Raw genomic sequence first — 21,794 nt, 5'->3', positions numbered from 1 at the left:
CCCCGAAGATTGTCCCTGATGTGCTGGGCCTCGGTCAGGTTTCACAGTTACGACACTCGTGAATACCAGGAGCTTCCCTCACAGAACTTCTGCACGGCGGTAAGTTCACATGTATGGCTCTAATATCTTGTCAGCACGTGTGTCCCTATGGAGGAAGCTTCTAGGTTCTCACAGGTGATGCTCGGTCCGGTGCGGACACGAGCCTCAGGGAAATAAACTTTATTTTGTCGTGGGTCCTAGAGACAGGAGGGCCACGTAGAGATGAGTTGAGAAACGCTGCAGCCCAGGCTCAGACACCACTGGAAATTAAAGCCCACTGTGGTTTCCTCGTCGTGGCCATGGCCGGGTCACAGTGATCTGTCCCCATCTTCCTGCTCACCAGCTGGGCCAAGGTCCCCTCCAGGAAAAGCCCCAGGGTGGTAAGAGGCAGAAAGCAGGCGCGAGGGGAAAGCTCGGCTAGGCCTGGCCAGTTTGGATCATGTCAGCAGGCTCTTGGCAGTTGGGGTGGTCTCTAGTGATGTGACATCTGGCCCTAGAGCGATTACAACTGAGGACCACTGCCTCCTGGATGCATGGGCCAGATGGAGCCACATGGCTCTGAGCTGGTTGGTTTGCTTGTCAAAGGCGTGCTTGCTGAGCCCTTGCTTTCTCTAAGGAGGAGCTAGTCCCAGGAGGGGGTCTCTCCCCGGCCAGAAAGGTCTTTAAGATGTCAAAACCTCATAATATCCAGAGAATAAAAATATATAAACAATACAAAGCTGCACTGGGGTTTTCTCTCTTTCCATTGATTCCTGGCCCATAGTAGACATGTCAGAACTATTTCTTGAACAAATGAATTTTCAGGACAGTCAAGGTCTGTCCCGCCCATGGGACCTTCTCTCTCACGGCTGCCCTGTGGAGGGCGTTTATGGTCGGGGTGGAGAAATGGAGCCAGAATTGAAAACAGGAGAAACTTCAGGAGGCAGTTCAGACACTACTAAGGGAAGAGCTGGTATTGTCAGAAACTTTTGTTGTTATACAGGTGATATACTCAGGTAAACAAAAGAGAGAAAATAAAAATTACCTGTGTTAAAAAAAAAAAAGGGACAACTGGCCCCAAATGGAGTCACTTGCTAAGGCCCATATCCGCAAACCAAGACTTAAAACCTAACCTAATTACAGTTACAACCTCCCCCAGGAGTTTAATATTAACCAGTCAATCGGATTTTTCTGGTCAGTACCAATGAGGTAATTGGCCACAGGACCCCTCCTGTCCCCCAAATATCGATAATCTAAGGCTTAACAATCCACCTTTTCTTACTTCTGCCTTCCACTTCGTACCGCCCCTCGGAACTTGCTAGATGGGATATGCCCGATTCCTGCGCTATGAGATAAAGCCACTTAGATCTTTAAAATGCATTCGGTTGAATATTTTTTAATCTAATACCTGTAATGTCACAGCTGATGAAATCTAAATAATGTCTTGCCCTGAGTGAGTAACACTGTAGTAACAATGCACAAGACATTGAAACCGAGGGTCCTGATGACTTTGATTAAATTTAGTTTTAAACCTTAATTCTAGACATCCTCTCTCTCTCTCTCTCTCTCTCCCCACACACATATATATATAGACACACACACACACACACACACACACACACACACACACCCTTCCAAGACCCAGCCCTCCCCAGTAACCAGCAAGCCCCAGGCAGCAGGGAACAACAGCCCAGGCCTCACTAACGATTATAGGGCCCAGACCTCCACAGCCAAGATAACATCTTGACCTGAGTTAGGGTTTAGTTCCTGAGTCATGAGGTGGAACAGCCCCCTGGCTACTTTCCCATGAGACCTTACAGAGGGACGTGGGAGCAGACCTCAGATCTGTCCTCAAGATCTGAAGAAATGATTTATTACCCTTCCCTTCCCTGGGACCACTCAGCTCCCAGCACGACCCCAAGCCCCTAACCCACCGCGTCTTGTGATGCTGCCCCATAGACTCTGTAACCTACACGTCAGTCAGGATTTTTAGAGCATGAGCTCCCCTCCTCCATGACGGCCAATGCGACATTAAACTATTTTTTTCTTTCTATACTGCAAACTCCTGCTTGTGCATTTCTTCGGGCCGGTGCGTGCAGGCAGGCGGAAAAGCTCAAGGAAAAACACTGAGGTTCCAGCAACAACACAATCATGGGAGAAGCTGTGCTACATACAAATGCAATTTCTTACGAATCTTAAAAACTCTTTCAAAATAAGAAGTTTTAATTTAAAAATTGCTTATAATCATACCACTCAAAAATAAGGCCTATGAACATTTCATCATTTTCCCTTCCAGACTTTTTATGCATACGTATTTGTGTTTTATAAATTATATGGTACATGCTGTTTTGAAATCAGCTCCCCCCCCCCCAAATTGATCACAGGACTCTTACCTCTGGCTGCCTTAATCACCTGATAAGCCTTAAAGAGATTCTGGTGGCTTACTTCCAGGAAGACAGAGTCAAGTCCTTTTCTCTAGTCCTCCCGCTAAGTGTATATTCAAAGCTCTGAACACTACACATAATGCCAACATCAGAAGACTGCCAGGTGGAGGGAAGAAAGCAGACGGGCTGAGGATAGCAGGACCCAGGGGAAACACACTGCTGAGTTCCTGGGGGTTTCTTTTGGCCTCGTGGCCCCCACACTTGGACCTGAGGAAACTGGATCTGAAAATGTGAATGAGCACAGACCCAAAAAGCACCAAAGCCAACAGCATAGCATCTTTAAATCAACCTCTCTCTCCCCCTCCCTCCCTCCCTCCCCTCCTTCCTCTGCCCTGCTTCCCAGCATCACATCTGTTTCTCTAATTCTCATCCTGCCTCCCTCCTGGAAGGAAGGACCTTGTGATTACATCAAACCCGCTCAGATAATTTAGGATAATCCCCTAATCTCAGGGTCCTTATTTAATCCCATCTTCAGAATCTCTTTGCCAGACAAGGCAACATATTCACAGGTTCCAGGAGATAGGATGTGGCCATCTTTGCAGGGGAGGAGGGCGGGGAGCCTTTGTTCCGCCTACTACACAGTATAAAGGCAAAATCCCCTCCCCCACAACTCCAGGACTACTCCCCTCCCCCACATTGCTTCCAGTTTCTAGTGTGTTCTTCTAAAGATGTTTTATGCAAACTCCACTGTATCTTTCTTATTTTTATTTTTTCACAAAGGATTGCACCCTGTATACCCCACTTCCTGCCCCCGACTTCTCTTGGCTGACGACATTTCCTGGCGGTTGCCCCATCCATCAGGAGGTGGGTCACCTTCAGGAGCTGTCCTCAAGGAGCCCCAGCTACTGAGCTGGTTCAAAGGCAGGTTCTGGGTGTTAGGAGAGGATACGTGCCATGCAGGAGAAATCCCAGACCTGGGCAAGCTACCAAAATCGGCCCTCTGGAACAGACAATTCAACAACCACAAAACAACTGCACAAATATTTATTTAGTGGCTGCGACAAGCCAGGTGCTGAGCGGAAAGCCGGTTTACACCTGGGACCAGACAGGCATGACCCATCCCTGTCCTCCCACAGCCTCACCGTCAGACGGTCAAGCAAAGACACAGTCAGGTGAGAGGCTGTTGCTATTTATATGGTCAGAGCTGTGGTAGGAGGTAAAGAATTCTATGGGAGAATGGGGACAGGGGCGGGAAGAACAATTAATCCAAATGTATTTGATCAGCTCAGGCTAACCGCTATAACAACCAGTGACTTAATACAATAAAGTACTTGTCACTCACATTGCAATCTGATGCTGGCTGGGGAGAGGGCAGGTCGGGTCTGCTCCACACAATCATTCAGGGACCCAGGCATCTATCCACTGCCCTCCCCCCAAGGAGTCACAGTTCTCCACGGGTCCCCAGCATCCAGCTGGCAGAGGAAGGAGAAACCGTGAAGGATGACTTGGGAGGTTGTCATTGATTAGGCCTTGGAGAGGTGTTCATCATTGCACCCACTTTCCATTGGCCAGAACTCAGTCACATGGCGCCACCCATTTGCATGGGAGCCTGGGAAATGTAGTCCAGCTGTGAGCCCAAGATGAAAAAGAGCCCGAGTTTGGGAAATACATAGCAGTCCGTGTTGCAGCAGACTTGGGGAGACGGGGAAAACGTCCTGGAGGGGTGGCTTCTAAACTGATACCTGGGGGATACATAAGAGTTACCTGATGAAGGAACAAGCGTCAACGTAAGCGAGAACGCTGAAAATCGTGGTACCCTGAGGAGAAGGAAGACGTTCTGCTTGCCTAGAGGGCAGAAGGAAGCCGTGGAGAGGGAGCAGTCGGGCCGGGCATGAGAAGCGGGGTTAAGGAATCGGTCCCACGAGTAATCGAAGCCATGGAAGGTTTATCAGTTGAGGATCAAGTCTGCATTCTAGAAAAATCTCTCTGGCTCCTGTGTGGAGAATAGACTGGAAAGGGAGTAGAGAAGATGCCAGAAGACCCGCTGTCTGAGAAAAGATGACAGACTGTAAAGAGAAGCGCGCTGTTCCGGATATCAGGATGTGGGTTTTCCAGGACTCGGAGGTGGGTTAGGTGTGCAACGAAGCGAAAGAGACGAATTGAGGGTCAGGGCTGGGTTTCCGGGTTGGACAACCGAATGGCTGGTGATTCCATTTGCCCGGAGGACAGCCCTGGCTGCTTGGAACTAGGGGCAATTTCTCCGTGGACTTGTTGAGTTTCTGGTGCCCATGAGACACTCAGAGACAGGTGCCCTCCAGGCAGTTATATATGGGCCTAAAGAGCACGAAAACAATCTAGGCTGAGGGTGTAGTCGTGAGCGCCGGCGAGCTCACTCCAGGGAGAGGAGGAAAGAGAGCTTGGGGTGAAACCCCCTGGAAAACCAACATTAAAGGGTGTGGAGGAAGGGGCACTCACCCAGGCATCTGAAATGACACAGCCAGGTGTGTAGGACACAGAAAATGAGCCACAGCTTCAGGAAACCAAGGAAAGAAACAATTTCTCAAAGGCGTGTGTGGCCAACAGGGTATAACTGGCACCAGCTGAATGTTCCAGAAAGAGCATGAGAGCAAAGGGCAGCGATGCCAACCCAAGTGGCCAGAAATCACAGAGGGAGGGGATGACGGCAGAGAAGTGACAGAGGTCAGGAGACGTAGGACCCTGTGCGACAGTCTGGGAATGAGACGGGGGTGTGGGCACCCGAGAGTCATTTTGATCAGAGAAGAGACACCATGTGACTTCGGTTTTAACAGAACCACTCTGGATTCCATGTGGAGAAAAGACTGGAGCAAAAGGTTGGGGGCGCAGAAGTGAGAACGTGCAGTCATCCAGGTGACCGGACAGCGGCTGGGAGCTGTGCAGATGGTGAGAAGTGAATCCGTTCCAGAAATATTGTGAAGACAGAACCCGCTGGATGAGCTGGCTGGTTGGCTGTGGAGCGTAAACAAGAGGCAGGAATAGCTCTAGAATATTATTTAGCAATAAGAAGCAACAAAGGACGGACACAGGCTACAACCCGCAGGAACCTCGAACATTTTGCCGAGTGAAAGAAGCCGGGCACGAAAGGCCACGCGTTGTATAACTCCATTGAGCTGAACTACTCAGAGTGAGTAAATGCAGAGACTGAAAGTGGATTAGCAGTTGCCAGGGTTTAGGGGAGGAGAGGAGGGGGTACAGGGTTTTGTTTTGGGGTGATGAAAGGCTTTGGGATTAGAGGTGGCGGTTGCACAATATTAGGAATGAGCTAAATGCCACTGAGTCGTTCACTCGAAAGTGCTTAGTTTTATGGTTGTGTGAATTCCACCTCAATAAAAAATGCTTTCTTAAAAAATCACTCCAGTGACTTTGGTCTGCAAATTTGAAGAGTGGGTTGGCACGGGGGAGACTCGAGGAGGAGCAGGCTTGGAAAGAAACTCCCAGCGTTTGGTTTGGGAGTCTTGTTACTTTGGAGACGCCTATTGAACATCCAGGTGAGACTGTCAAGCGTACCCATGGATGCGTGCGTGACTTTCAGGGCAGATGCTGGAGAGATCTGGAAATCTTCAGCAGATAGCTCGACTGGGCTGATACTAGGTTTCTGCTTCCTGGAAGAACAGGTCAGGAAGAGCTATTACGTTGTTACAGAAAAGCAAACAACTCCCGGTGTCACACATCCAAGTTTGTGGAATGAAATTCATACCTTGGCCATCAGAACCGCATAGCAACTCTTTAAAAGCTCCCAGGCATGACCGATGTGGAGCCAGGCAGGGCCAGGCTTGCGGGAGGGCGAGGCAGGCTGCCGCCCTCCGGCTCTCTCCCCGGCTCCCAGGCAGCACCTGGAAACAACCGCCGACTTTGTGTCTTCCCTAGTTTGTCCGTCCTGCCTGCTAGCGCTCTTTCCCTCCTGCTGAGACTTGTCACTGGAAGAGCCAGACGGACGCATCTGGTTTGTCAGACCAGCAAAACTTTGCCAAACTGCGGGGCACAGTGTGTGGAGAAACAGCTGTCCATTGTTGGTGGTCACAGGTCATTAGCAGGCATCACCAGAAAACTATAGTAACAACCAATAATTAAGTCCTTCCCGAGGGCCCAGCACTGGCTCAGAGCTTGGCATTCATTATCTCGTTCTGCTCTAACATGAAAGCCTGTCAGGTAGGTATTATCATTATTCCATATAGAAACGTGCACAGAGAGGTTAAGTGATTTGTGGAAGGTCACACAGCAAGTAAATAAACGAAGAAGCAGGAGGCAAACTCAAATACGTCCGACTCTAAAGCCCTGAGCCTGGGAGGAACAAGAACAGAAAACGGCAGAAGCCACCCACTGCACTCCTTGGCATTCCGTGGCTAGAGAAGGCCTGCGGGCCTGGGGTGCCCAAGCCACTGTGAGGCTTCTTGCCAGCCCTTAGCACAGGGATTGACACATCACTGGTGTCCAGAGCCTGCTGAATGAATGATTGAACGAACAAGCACACAAAAGAACGATTAACCTGTATCGCAAGGCATTGTGCTTAGTAATTAACAAGCCTGTCTCTCCAGCTATGCTGTGAGCGAAGTAAGGGAAAGACCCTTTCTGACACACTGCGATAATGGAGTCCAACACGCTGGGGGAGTTTGTGTACAGGTTCAAGGGCTAGGGCTCTGGCGACAGCTTGCTCAGGCTCAGATCATGCCTCTGCGTCGCCACTAGCTGTGAAACTTCAAGCAAGTTATTCAACCTCTCTGTGCTTTCATTTCCTCATCTGGAAAATGGGGACAATTGGAACACCTACACCTTCAAGATATCTACCAAGATTAAGTAAGTGCAGATGTTGGTAATAGTAGGTGCTCAATAATCACTAGCTGTGTGTCTATGGAGCCGCAGAAAGAGTCCCTGGCTGTCCCCTGGGGGGTCAGGCACAGTTTGTGCCCTGTAGCCAAGAACAAGACTAGGTAGCATTTTGGACCATTTCTTAGGTTCCAGGGACCCAGCTCAGGACCTCAGATGTATCACAGCGTTTAATCCTCCTGGAAATAACGAGATGAGTACCACTATTGTCCTATTTTCCTGATGGGAAGACTGAGGCTAAGAGAGATTACACAATCTGCCAAGAGTCGCAAAGAAGTACATGCAGATAAAGAAAAGGAACCAGTATATGCTCCAGGAGGTCAGGGCTGCTGTATCAGAAAAACAGAAGCCATCCTAGGTCTTTCAAACAGAGGGACCATCATACAAGGAAGTGACTACACAAATGAGCCAACAGCTGAGAAGTCAGACAGGCAATGGCAGAACAATCCTGGACTTAGCGACAGTGGGAAGCTGCTGTCACTGCTGGAGCACAGACAGGAGAAGGTGTCCCTCCAGGGGGGCCATGCTGGAGGAGCCAGAACCACAGCAGGGGTGCCCCGCGGGGAGCTAAACCCTGCGAGGGATGCAGCCTCTGCTGGAAATGCTCTCTGAAGCTGGGAAGGGGGACCGCCCTGGTTCCTCCCTCTGTCCCACTAGCCAATCTCCTGCCAGTGCCTCTTTTTCACTCAACTTAGCTAGAAGCCCGTGGGCCAGTTGGCAATGGCACCTGGGAAATGAGGTTTGCAGAAGGAGGAAGAGAGGAGCTGGATGGAAGATCACACAGGCCAAGGACCCACCTATGAGTATTTGTCTCGCCTGCTTTGGAACCCCAGCACCTCACAGAGCGCTTGGCACACAGAAGGCACTTTGTAAATGGGAAGGAAAAACAGGAGGGAGGGGGAAAGGCAGGCAGACACCGCCGTCTGTCCCTAACCCAGGGGGAGCGACTTCCAATGCCTGATGCCTGTGGAAGGCAGGCAGCTAAGTCAAGGCAGGGCCTAACCGGTTATCTGTCACCCTGGAGAGCTACACCCTGTCTAAGTGGGGCAGCCCTGAGCTGAGGCCAACTTCTGCCAAGCAGGAATGTGGGTTCGGTGTTGCCAGATCTGCTGACTTTTCAGGAGAAACAGACACTCCTGACTTTCGAGTTAAATCCACTGCTTTTTCAATGTTGCCAAAGAAATCAAATCTTGCTGGGACATCTTGCTGGGCAAGAAAGCAGCTCATCAGAGGCCACTTGGGGTCACGTTACGAGAATGGCTTCACTGGGCTCCCACTTGCTCAAGCTGGGTCACTGGTTTCTCCACTGGCCCCCGCAGTTAAGTTGGGTCATTCTTAAGCATCAAAAAGAAAGAATGGATGAGTGATCCTTAAAACAGCAAAAGGAAAGTCGTGGAAAAACCAGTAAAATCTAAAGAAGGTCTGGAGTTTACTTAATAGTCGTATATCAATGTCGGTTCCTCAGTTTTGTCAAAGGACCCGGGGTAATATAAGATGCTTTCATCAGGGCAACTGGACAAGGGCACACGGGAACTGGCTGTGCTGTCTCCGACTTTCCTATAAATCTAAAATTATTCCAACACAAAAAGCTTATTGTAAAACATAATGAACGCAATTGAATGAAACACTGTAACTCTATTTTTAAAGATTCATGAGTTTATAATGATGAGAGAGAGAGAGAGAGAGAGAGAGAGGGAACAAAAAAGATCTAGTTGTCACCACTGGAGGACGTCATTGCATCACATCTTTACTCTAAAAAAAAAGTAGCAATTAAAAAGAAATACTTTATTCTGCCCTTGTCAGTGAGGGAAAGCAGCTCTTCTTTACCAAATACCAGCTCATAAATGTTGAAGGAAAGATGGCATTAAAATTTTACAACCCTGCATGGAATCGTTGACACAGGTGGCAGTCATCGATGGACGCTGAAACCACGGGTGAAAGGCTCAACACAGACTGGCCAGTCCCAAGGCCCAACTCATCGGCCCACAGAGAACTCCCTGGTTATAAGAAATGCCTTTTCAATGCAGAGATGAGGTTGTGACCACGGACGAATTGTCACCACTGATCAATCCTAACTTCATTAGTAAGACAACCTGTCATGAGAAGTCTCTGGGCTGATGCAATAGGACAGTCACAGAACCACGTGGGAAGAATTCTTGCCAAAAATGTGTAGCCAACAACCCTATCAAACCTTTCGATCTGACTTCTAGTTCACGGGAACTACAGGAGATAGAAGGGCGCGTGAAAGACAGCTGGGGACGCAATCAGACAAAGCCACTGTACCAGTGAGACAATGCCCTTGGTTTCTTCAACAAGTCAATGACCTGGCAGAGTGAGAGGAGAAGAGACAGGAGAAGGGTTGTAGGCTTACAGAGGCTTAAGAGGTACCATCGAATGCAGCTTGTGGACTTGACTGGGTCCTGGTTTGAATCCAAAGCAGAAGACATTCTGGGATCAATGGGGGACGTGGCTATGGAGGGATCGAATAATACTATTGATTTGGGCTTCGTGCGATGTTTTAATAGCATCGTGGCGAAGAAGTACCTCATGTTTTTAAGGATGCATACAGAAGTATTGAGGGAAGGACGTGTCATGTTCACTATAAATGCTTCAAAATACTTCAGCCAGACAAAGAAAAAGGAAATGCACAAATATGGCAAATGTTCACGGGTGTTATATGTACGTGGTCGGCGATGGACGTCCACTACATGACGCTCTCTGCTTTTCTGTACATTTGAAATTATTCATAATAAAGAACAAAAGATAGGACAGGAAGCATACCTAAACGGCGTAGCCATTGCTATTTTAGGTGCTATAATCAAGGAGACGTCTCTGATCCACACAGAGGGTGCCAAGAAATGGATACACATTTTAAGACAGGAAAACTGTATTACTTAATATAATTGCAATACTCCATATATGCCGATGACAAAAGATGAATACAGGTCACGTGTGACGTCTGCAATGACAGGAGGTGCTCAGAGTGGTTCCCATCAGCGTCCAGACACTTCTGACGATGGCGAACTACTGTCTGAGTGACGCTGACCCAAGTGTCCACTTGTGTACATTTTTGTGGCACCCCCGGGATATTTGCAAGGGTGAAAGCAAATGGCCCTGCTGTCAGCACCCCACAGTCTTCTGTCTCCCATTACAGATGTCACTAGGCTCCAAATCTCATCAGGGAAGTAAAAAGGCTGGAAGGATACTGAGAGGAAACAACAGGAGATGGATTTGATCCCCAGAAAATGCCGCCAAGCGGAAATCGGTGCCTTCATTTCCTCCCTGTAAAGTGAGGGCAATCGTACGGTGAATGGTACGGTGAGGGTGAAACCACTTAGCGTGTAGCCAACGTTTACAGCAGTAGCTGGCGCTGCCAGAGCTACTTACGTGCAGGCGGGCGCTGCCGCCCTTCTGCTGTGGTTGAGATGGTTGCTGTCACTGCTGTGACAGAACTCTCATTTTTAAGGCCACATAACTGCCGATTTCTGTAAGGCTGGGGGCCCACACTAGCTAGAAAGGTTTTCTCTTTCAGTAGGCTGAGCCCAGTAAGGCCTTCCCAGCATGAACCAGCAATTTCCGGCCCCGGCCCCTCCAGGAACAATTAAATAGCTTCAAAAGTGAGTCTGACTCACAAAACCCCCAACCATCTGGCAGGACTTGGTCCTAACGTCCCTCACACCTCACATCTGATCCCTCAGCACACGCTGTCCGCTACCCCAGGCACCATCTCCAGACTCTACCCACGTCTCACCACCTGCGTCTCTCACCCGGGTCCCTATTTCAGTCCTGGCCACCCTGTGGCCCATTTTTGGCCATTCTCACAGAGTGAGTCTTTTCCACTTCCGGTCAGGCGCACACACAAGGATTGACCATGGGGACTCAATAAATATTTGCACACCCATGTTCATTGCCTCACTGGTCACTACAGCCCAAAGCGGAGACAACCCATGTGTCCATCGACAGACACACGGATAAGCCAAGTGGGGTCCACCCACATGCTGGAATATTACTCAGCTTTGACAAGGAAGGACGTTCTGACACCTGCGGCAGCATGGAATGTCCCGGAGGATATGATGGTCCGTGAAATAAGCCGGTCACAAGAGCACACAAACTGTATGATTCCACTTGTATGAGATGCTTAGAATCTTCAAATTCCTGGAGACAGGAAGCAGAATGGTGGTTGCCAGGGGCTGGGAGGCGGGGAGAGTGGGAAATTGTTGCCTCGTGAGCACAGAGTTCCAGTTTTACAAGATGGAAAGAGTTCTAGAGACGGAAAGTGGTGACGGCGCGGATGCACTTACTGCCACCGAACGCTGCCTTTAAAAATTGTTAAAATGGTAAATTTTATATTGCGTGTCCTTTGATCACAATGAAAGATACATTACAAAATGTTTCAGTCAGGTTCCATCACCGCAAACCCTCCAAAGACCCCCCACCTCACTCTGACTCAAGACCAACGTCCCTAGAAGGCCCTCCCCGTTTTCTTCCCACTCCCCGCCCCATGACCTTTCTGAACCCCCCTGGTACTCTCTTCTCCTTGTGTACTTATGCCAGACAAACGGGCCTCCTTTCTGCTACTCCAACCTGCCAAGCATCTGCCAGCCTCAGGGCCTTGGCAAGCGCCATCCCCTCTGCCTGCGACATTCTTCTCCCAGATTTCTGCAGGGCTGCCTGCCCCACTCCCTTTTAGGCCGAGGAGCCTATTTAAACTGCAGCCTCCACCCCGGCTCCTTGGGCCAGCATTCCTTTTTCTCCATAGCAGTTATTACCACCCTAAACGTTCTCTGTTTACCGTCTGCCTGCCCTCGCTAGAATGTAAGAATGTTAGAATGTCTGAAACTCTCCAGGCCATATCCTGACCTTCCTCAGGGTTCCCGGACGGGACCAAAAACATCAATCACCAAGTTGCGAAGTTTTTTTCCCGGATCTTCTTCCCTGGGTCAAGGCCCCAGGAGCTGATTAAATTTTTCATCCAGGCCAGTAGGGAGATAAAAATGGAAAGGTATGTGTTCCGGGTAACCAGGTGAGCCCTGAGCGCCAGCCTGGCTGTGCCTCTGTGTTCTGGGCTCTGTGGTTGCATTTCTGGGAACGAAGGAAAAACTGCCAGGGCGGGCAGTGGCCCGAGGCTTTTGTGGCCGACTGGCCAGGTGCAGGGAAGGCCAAGCAGAGATGGCCCAACATACCTGGGACAGAGACCCCTCACTCAAATGCCTGCTGGGCAAAAACAAGTAGGCCGGCTGGGTGTGGCCTGGGGAACCAGGGGACCCAAGCCACGCAGGAATGGAAGTCCCCTGTCGCTAGACCTCCTGACTGCTTATTTTCCAGAGAATCAGGAAGTTGATTTTCAGGTGTTATTTCCTCATTTTTAGACACTGATTTAAATTTTTTTTAAAGAAAACCACGTGATAGGACAAAAATACGTCTGAAAAGTGGGTCTCCCCCACGTCCCCTCACACCTCACTCCACGAGGGCCACTTTACACCTCTGCAGTTTAGCAAAAGCATTGAAGAACGTGGGCTGGTTCTACAAAGACCTGGCTTTGTTGCAGTTTGAGCAACTTCCTCTGTCTCCTTATCTGCAAAATGGGAACACAGAAAGAACCCACCTCAGAAGATCGTTTGGGAGGTAGTATTAATTGGCAACTAGTATTAATTGTAGTAACAAGGGGAGGGAGGGAGAAGCAAAGGGTCCGGGGGATATGGGGAGAGAAGGAGGAATAACAGAAAAGACAATGGTGTCAACTGGTGTGTCGAGATCAGAGGCAAGGGGGGCGTCTAAGCCCGGGGGAGGGGGTGCGTTTCCACATTGGAAATCGTGGCACAAAGAATGCACATCATTTATACACAGCTACTCACACCAACACAGTCCCGGAGGAGATGCACAGACAGGAACTGCCAAGGTAAACAGTGCCTGAACCAGAAGAAAACCCTCCAAAATAACATGCGCTGGGTGGAACCACATGAAATTGCCATTTTTGCAGGTCTGTAATAATCTAACATCAACAATCACATACGGTCACAGCTGCAGACACCAGGGCAGCCGTTTTCGAAGCATGGTCCGCAGACTCCTGGGAGGAGGGGACAGTGTGTTTCCCAGACCCTCCCAAGAAGACCATGAGGTCAAAATTATTTTCCTAAAAATACTACGGTGTCATTTGGCTTCTCCGACATATAGACATTTGCACTGACGAGAGCAATGGCTGACAAAAGCAGTGGTGGGTACAGTCCCACGAGGCTGATTTCCTTCCTTATTGCAACTCAACAACACCACACAACAGACCGAATACAGAAGCAGCTATGAGAAGCCACCTACCCATCTTTTATGAAGCCAGACATTGAAGAGATTTGCAAAAATGCTGACCACCACCGTCCTTCCCGTTAATTTTTGTTTGTTTTGGAAAATATTTTCCAGAAAGGCGTTTTATTTATGTTACCAACATGATGGGTTTATTATTGTTATAGTTTAATATTTTGAAAGTACACTGGTACCTCGGTTGTCGAACGTAATCCGTTCCGGAAGACGGTTCGAGTCTGAAACGTTGGAAAACAGCCGACAGCTGGGCCTCAGGATCTTGCCCTCAGCAGAAGCCGCGGGACGTGTTGGACTTCCGAGGCGTGTTCGAAAACCGAAGCATTTACTTCCGGGTTTACAGCCTTCATAAACCAAAATGTTCCTCAATGGAGACGTTCGAAAGCTGAGGTACCGCTGTATCTAATATTTGAAATTTCTAATATAGCAAAGCATCAATAGACGTTAACCCATATGAACAAAAATGCTCTGGGGTTTTCAATCATTTTTAAAAGGACCAAGGATTCCCAACACCAAAAACTTGGACAACTGCTATTTCAGGACAATCTACAGAGAAACACACGTGAAATGAAGGGAAAACCATCAGACCAATAAGAAAACATATAAAAATGTGGCGACAGCACTGAGTTCAGACCACAGTATTTTTTAGAGAGATCAATTTTTTAAAAAGTACAAAAACTAATGAGACAATTACGCAGGGCCTCACCACCCACAACTAAATGTTAACATTCTGTAATATTTGCTTTTCATCTTTTTAATTAATTAATTAATCTTTTAAATTAATTAATTGATTAATTAAACCATCCAGTTAAAGTTAGAATCCCTTTGGTTCCTATCCCATTTCTGGACTCCCCAGGTCATCACTCTTGTGAATTCCACCAGTTTCCTTCCAGTATATATGGTTACACATTTTTTACAGTATATATGTAATTGTTTCACATGCTTAAAACAAAAATTTACTGGAAAGAATTCATATTGTACAAACTAACCAGCTGCAGTGAAGCGCACAGGTTCTGGCTTAAGACTGCCTGAGGTTCAAATCCCAATTCTGACGCTTCCTAGTTATGTGACTTTGGGCAAGTTACTCAACTTCTCTGTGGTGGTTTCCTCATCTACAAAACAGAAATGATACCGGTACCTAGTCCATAAGGTTGTTGCGAGTTTTAATGGAAGGAAAACGTACATTAAGTTTTACTAGGACAGTGTCCGGCACAGAACAAGCACTGTAAAAGCGTTTGCTCGCATTTTTATCCTGTCTCTTTTCTCAGTCCGATTTTGGTCTACAAACATCCATATACACAGCTGGAATGTGCTCTTGTTCAGTGCTGTATAGTATTTCATCAAACAACTGTCACTCAGGGTGTCATGCGGGGTCTCAGCTCCCGCTCCCAGCACAAGAATGCAGGACATGGTGAGGCCAAAAAGGAACACCCACGGAGCCACAGATAGGGGACTCATACCTCTATAGTCTTGCTGGCGGCCGGGAGAGACACACACAGTAGGACCCACAAGATCCGCCGTCCGCCATTCACTTCCTCTGCCTGCCAACCAACCAACCAATCAATGCAGTCCTGGCAGTTACATCAGTAGCCAATTGGCTAACCGGTTACAGTTGATCACCAACCAATCACAGTTGATGGTCATCCACTGCCCCAGCCAGCACCTCCCAACACGAGGTCGAGAGCCTGGAAACTACTCTTTGGGGCTCTGTCCCCACACTCCACCCCCCCAGGGTCTCGCCTCACAATCTACATGACAAGCGTCTCCCATGAGGGGCCCTGTGCCGTATACCTACGGGCAGAAAGAAATAGCAGTCTTAGGAACCAACAGTGGCAAATCCCTTTCATCTGGGAGGATACATGCTATGGATATTTGCTGTTACCACTCAGGAGGAACTTTACATTTGGGAGAAACAGAGCATGGATCTTGATGGCTCTGAACAAGATCCTGAAATGAAGGAATGTTCTTCTGTCTGTGTTGGCAGAGAAGTGGATGGCGGGTTGCGGATCATGTGGCACCTACTTCCTGTGTCTCCAACTCAGCCGCCAGCGAGACTATAGAGGTATGACTCCCCTACCTATGGCTCGTGGGTGTTCCTTTTTGGCCTCACCATGTCCTGTGTTCTTACGTGGGGAGCGGGACCAGAGACCCCGCATGACACCCTGCACGACACAACCATTTCACATTTATTATTTCTCTGCTACAAATAATGACAATGATAAACTTTCCGTCTAGAGGTTCATACATTTGCAGTGTCCAAAACACTGGCTAATTTTCTCTGTCAGGGCTCAGCTTCCCACAGGCTCGGTGTCTGTGGCAGACGGAATGACACCCTCCCTCCAAAACAAATGTCTATGTCCTCATCCCCAGAACCTGTGAATATGTTATGTGACAAAGGGGAATTAAGATTGAAGATAGAATTAAGGTTGGTGACCCGGGGACCTAGAAAATGCAGAGGTTACCTGGGTAGGTCAGGTGCAAGCACGGGGGCTTTATACTCGTAAGTGGAAGAGGGAGGCAGAAGAGAACCAGAGAGGGCATGTGATAGAGGCCTGGCTGGACCCTGCTCCCGTCTAAGACAGAAGGAGGGGCCACCGGCCAAGGCTTGCAGGCAGAATCTAGAAGCTGGGAAAGGCAAGGGCGCAGCTCTCGCCTGGAGCCTCCAGAAGGAGCACAGTCCTTCCTAGGACCTCCTGGTTGTAGTGGCGTCGGAACTCTGACCTCCAGAACTGTCGGTAATAAACGCGCGTGTCTCCAGCCAGTCTACATGTGGTCATTTGTCACAGCAGTAAGAGGAAAGGAACAGCCTCTCAACATTGGGATAGAAAAGGCTGCCTGGGGGGCTCGCCACGGGGTGGGGGGTGAAGACCCATGTCACAGATACTGGCAATAACTGGCCGAAGTGACAGTCCATGCAACCTTGTCCTGAGGGAAGGGGGAGGGAAGGAAGGGCGGCCTGAGGAGGGCGAGGGCCTGGCTGTGAGCTGAGCCTGGAGGTAAAGCCTGTGGGGTGGGATCCCTGTAGGAAGGCAGAGGCCAAACTGTCAGGTAGGCTGTTGGGATTCCCGATGAGGGGGTGGTGCCTTCAGGGGGTGGCAGGGACCTGGGAGTGACCTTGGAGGGGTGGCAGAGGCAGAGGGAAGGAGAAGGTCATGGGGAAAGCAGAGGTGAGCCGACTCAGAGGCGGGGTGAGGCTCAGAACATTTCTGGGGAAGTCAGTGGCGGGAGGCTGTTCCTCTGCAAATTCCCTGAAGGCCTCACCTGGCGCAGTCTGTGCCTGGGGGGGTGGGGGGGGTGACGGGCCGCAGCGGCACAGGTGCGTTCAGGAACACTGAAGGGTTGGATGCAGTGTCGTGTGCGGCATGCGATGTGCTGCAGGGGTTTGTGGGGACAGTGGTCTGTCTGTGTCCACAGGCGGTCTGTGTGCATAACTGTGGCACGTGTGGGGGTCCGGAGGTGCGGAGGGAGAAGGGGGGTACCCGTGTGGCTGGGTGTTGGGTGTGCGTGGATGTGGCATGTGAGTAAGTGTAAGGGACCGGAACTCGGTGGGGGTGGGGTGAGAACAAGGGGCGGAGGGAGGCGGCAGTGGCGCTGGGCCGGTGAGCCTAGCTGGGACTTGAGCGCCACCAAGCTCCGCCCGTGGGCGCTCCCGGGCCTCCCCGCCCCTGCGCCGGCTCCTTCCAGGTTCCTGTCGCTGCGCGCTCCCAGCCCCAAGCCACAGCCACTCCGCTGCCGCCAGCGGAGCGCATCCCGGCCACAGAGCCTCCGCGGGAAGCAGGTATGACAGCGACCTCGGGCGAGCGCAGGGGTGGCCCTGGCCCGGCGCCTGCTCCCGCGCGCCATGCGCTGTCTGGACCTCAGTTTCCCACTGAGGGCGGGGGGCGCTTGGGGACTCCGGGGACCCGGCCTCGGGACAGGGGAAGGACTGCGGAGTGAGAGTCCCGGGAGTTTGGGGCGAGGGACGCGGAGAGTCCCAGGAGCGTCTGGGGAGTCAGAGAGGATGTTGGGGCGCGCTGAGCTGTCGTGCGGCAGGATGACAGCGGCACACTGGGAGCGCCGACGTCCTGCAGGCGCCGGAAGCACAGCGCTTTGCTGGAATGAAGTGACCTCGCCCACCCAGCATCCCTGTGTGCCGCCGTCTCGCTGTCTCCGCTGCACCCAGGGCAGCGCGGAGGGTCAGAGGGTGGAGAACCGGCTCTGGGTCCCAGTGACAAGTGGCTGAGCCCAGGTTTGAACTGACCCCAGAGCCTATCTGTCAGCTGCCTCTGGGAGAACTTGGGTGTATTTGCTTAGTGCCCCCCTTGGGGGTGCTGGGGAGAAGGCCAGATGGAACCCCTAGAGCGGGGGTGTCCAGAGAATGTCTTGTTGCTTGGAAGTGCTGGGCCCGGGGAAGCTGGAACAGAGCGTGCTCGGCATGGAGAAGGCATGGAGTCGGGACCTTCCCCCTCTACCGTGGAAGGGGAAACTGAGGCACAGGGAAGTTTAGGAGGAAACAGCAGAGCTTCTCCCATCCATAGAGGCACAGCAGCACCCCCCATCTGCACCAGGGAGCACAGGCTGTCCACATGAAGGCCCCCCAAGCGCAGGCACCCCTGTGGCCCCAACATGACATCCACGAGTGACCCACCATTCCTACCACCGACCGACTATGTAATTCCATGAGGAATACACGGGTCCATTCTCCTTTGTCTATAACCTGCCAGCTCCTGCCCTCCTCGCCCCCCAAAGGCAACCACCTTCATAATTGGGGGTGTTCTTTCTTGACCTTTCCGACCCCCGTGCCCTCCGATGCATGCGTACCCATAGAAAGTATGGCAGCTGCATAGTGTGGGCGGCTGTTGGACAGAAATGGTATAATCCATCCATATCGTTTGGCAACTTGGCTTCCCCTCCCCCGTTACCATTTCCTTGGGAGTTATTCATGCTGTTGAGTACACTCGTACATCTAGCTTATTTATCTTAACTGTTGCATAGTTTTCCACCCTTAGGTCATAAAAACTGGGAGACTGGTTTTTATTTCAGCCTTTTGGGTAAATGGACATCTCTGGGTTAAGTAAGAGTTCTTTGTTCTAAACTGCAGAGGATCTGAATTGGGGGGACAAGTTCCCCTCTTCTCCACTGTACACGCCTGTGTATGCACACGTGCACACGCAAAAGGCAGACACACATGTGCCCTGCACACATCTACACACACGTACACATGTGTGCACGCCGCCTGCATACAGACACACATTTACACACGTGTACTACACACACGTGCACGTTTGCACACCTCTCTCCTGTGTGTCTGTGGCCAAGGTCAAACACTACCCCCCCCCAGCGCGGTCCCTGCTGAGCCCAAAGGTGTGACACTGAGCCAGGCCACAAGCTCTGCCTGCCCAGTTCCCTGTGGCAGAGTTCCCAAAAGGGACCGCGTCCAGGGCTTCTCTCCGGACGCTCCCCATGTTGCCCCCACTCTCCCACAGGAGACAGAGGACTTAGGAAGCATGGCTGACCCCTTGGAGGGTCCGGGTCCTCTCGGGGTATCACACATGTGCCAGTGTGACAGTAAGTGTACACTTGCCCTGGAATGTGTGCCAGGACCATCCAAGGTTTGCCGAGTGCCCGATAAGCCGGTGCGGGGAAGCTAGAATCAGAGCCCCTTCCATCCCAGCCCAGCTCCACCCACCACTTCCTAGCCGGGCAGTCCCCTTCCCCATGTGAGGCATAGTTGTCATAGCAGTAACACAACACGGGATGGTGACAATAACAACCTCCCCAAACTGCTGGGTGGCTCAGTGGGGTGATGAAACAAAGCACTGAGAGTGCTGTCAGCTCTCGGGAAGCAGGAAGTCTTGTCCCCGACCAGACCGGGCAGACCCGGAGGTGACCCCCCGGGGTGGGGGTGACACTCAGAGCCTCACCCCACGAGCAGGCAGAGTCCTGAGTGCTGAGTGGGGCTGAGGAGCAGGTTTCTGCTGTTGAGAGCCACGCCCAGCTCTCCATGGGGTCCTGCACCTACAAAGGGCCTACTGTGTGCCCAGCCCTGAGCTAAGCTGCAGAAACCCAGTCAGCCGAGGTCCCACGTGGGAGATACAGGAGACAGCAGAAGTTGCAAAGGAGACCTGTGGGCAGCTTTTATGAGGCCCAAGGCCCTTTAAAAATTGCAGCTCACTCGCAAGGTTTGAAACAGTAGATGTCACCCCACACTCTGTATTTCCGCATCCTCTTGAGATAAGAGGAGTAGGAAAGCTGACAAGTCGGGGCCCAATAGGTGGCTTCCCCGTAGATGGGGCAGGCACCCTCCAGGGTGCCCCAGCGCCACCTGGCCCACCCTCATTCATACAGAGCAGCAGAGTGTGGAAATGAACATGCAGAGCCCCCTGCCAGCCTCTCCATCCTGGTTCTGCCACGCATGAGTTGTGTCATCTAAGGCTAGTTAGCATTTTGTGACTCAGTTTCCTCACGTGGGAAACAGGGGTAATACGTAGCATGTCTCAAAGGGTAGTTTCAGGCATTAAATGAGTCAGCACCCTAAACTTCTGTGGGCATGGTCAACACGAAGTGAGGGAGGATGGGAAAGGAACACTGAGCTCCTTCAGATAAGAGGATGCAATCCTAAATATTTGTTCTGCCCAAGGACGGGAAGAGGACATTTCAAGGAAAGATACAAAGAGGAGGGGACTTCTGAGATAGGTTTTGAAGGATGAATAGGAGTTTCTCGGAGCATAGTGTGAGAAAGGCATTGCCACAGAGAGGAAACAGCCTTTCCAAAGGGCTGGAGGCATGACCAACGGAAGCAGGTGGAGGAGGGGACAGGCAGTCAGTCCAACGCGGCTTTGAGGTAAGGCGTCTCCAAGTACAGGGAGAGGCAGGCAGATGAGTCTGGGGAGGCAGGAAGGGACCTTGAGATCCTGAGCGGGCTCATGGAAGGAAAGGAGATAAGTGCTTGCTGTGCACCTACTGTGTGCAGTGCTCCTATAATCACCATCCCAATAGTGCTCCTCATGCTCCCTGGGGATCAGGTTTTGTGGTCCCCACTTGCTCATGACTTGCTCATGAGGTTCAGGGAAGGTCAGTCACTGGCCCAGGAGCTCGCACAGGGGGTCCGTGGCAGAGCGGGGGGCAGAGACCAAAGCTGGAGGGGCCATCCTGAAACAGAGGCACATCCCCTCAGCTTGGGAGGCTGGACAGACAGGAAGGTGCTGAGGGGCCCGGTGGCCGCCCCAGGGCCTTCGTTCTTTAGAACTCGCTCTGCTTCCTAGCCACCAGCTCCAGTCTGCCCACCTTGAGGGCCTGGAGCAGTTTCATTTGCAGAGGATGCCCCAGGCAGCTGAGGACTCCTCCCCGCCCCCAGAAAAAGCCTGTTATTAGAGGTTCTCTGAGCCTGGAAGGTTTTGTGTACAGTCTTCTCCCTTGGTCCCCAGGGGAACGTGTGTCCAGGCAAATCCTGAGTGGGGGGGACGAGTGATGACGGTGCAGGGAGGGCCATTAAAGAGGTCCCAGGTCAAGTGATAAGGAGGTAAGTCCAGGGTGGAGACAGTCACATCTGGCCAGGGGACCAAAGAGGCAGGCCCCCTCCGCAGGTCCCCTTCGCAACCATGACCAGGAGTGAAGGGACAGGACAGTCAGCCTAATGGCTGCAAGCACAGGCTTGGCCTGGAGGATAAAGCTGCTAGGTCTGCGACATCAGAACTAAGGTTTTCTGCGTGACCGAAACACCAAACACCCACAAACCCAGGCGTGTCAGAGGAGTAAAAATAGTTGCCACTCTTACGCCCCAGAGTTCATTTCGTGGATCAAGAGCTCCTGCAAATAAATCAGAGCCCAACTGCCCCATCCAAAAAAGAAAGCGTAAAGGATGCGATGTGGCCGTTGACGCGAAAAGAAGTACACGCTGAATTCAAACAGATGGAAAGATCTCAGCTGTACTCCGTACACACAGATGCATAAAACCACACGGAGTCCGTCTTGCACCCGCCAGATGGCTGGGGGTAGAGAAACCAGGACTCCTATTCTGCTCGTGGGGGCACAGACTGGGGGACCCTGGGGGGGGGAGGGGAGGAGTTGGGAAAACCATCCACGTTTAGCACCGCTGCCATCTCACCTCTAGGGACATTACCTAGTGGATTTCCGTGCATTGGCACATGTTAGAACAAAGACCGTTGGCACGAATGTAAGAGAAAACGGTTGGAAACTAGTATTTAAACCACATTAGAAAGGAACTGAGTACTGGATGTG

At 51.1% G+C, this 21,794-nt stretch overlaps 1 protein-coding gene across 2 annotated transcripts in view; it reads left to right on the top strand.

Annotated features, from left to right (window-relative positions):
* The first annotated feature begins 5,457 nt into the window (after positions 1–5,457).
* SCNN1B (sodium channel epithelial 1 subunit beta) overlaps positions 5,458–21,794 on the top strand; it is a 58,369-nt gene continuing 42,032 nt past the window's right edge. Inside the window, exon 1 of one of the 2 annotated variants that reach the window (XM_074322993.1) lies at positions 5,458–5,565. The gene's annotated coding sequence lies outside the window, so the exon portion shown is untranslated. Of the gene's footprint in view, positions 5,566–17,192; positions 17,353–21,794 lie in introns of those variants that run through there. The other variant, XM_074322992.1, reaches the window with a different exon arrangement.

Source organism: Rhinolophus sinicus, linkage group LG18 (genome assembly GCF_036562045.2).
Source record: "Rhinolophus sinicus isolate RSC01 linkage group LG18, ASM3656204v1, whole genome shotgun sequence".
NCBI classification, from domain to species: Eukaryota; Metazoa; Chordata; class Mammalia; order Chiroptera; family Rhinolophidae; genus Rhinolophus; species Rhinolophus sinicus.
Note: the sequence above shows the minus strand (reverse complement) of the source record. Positions and strands in the feature narration are given on the sequence as shown.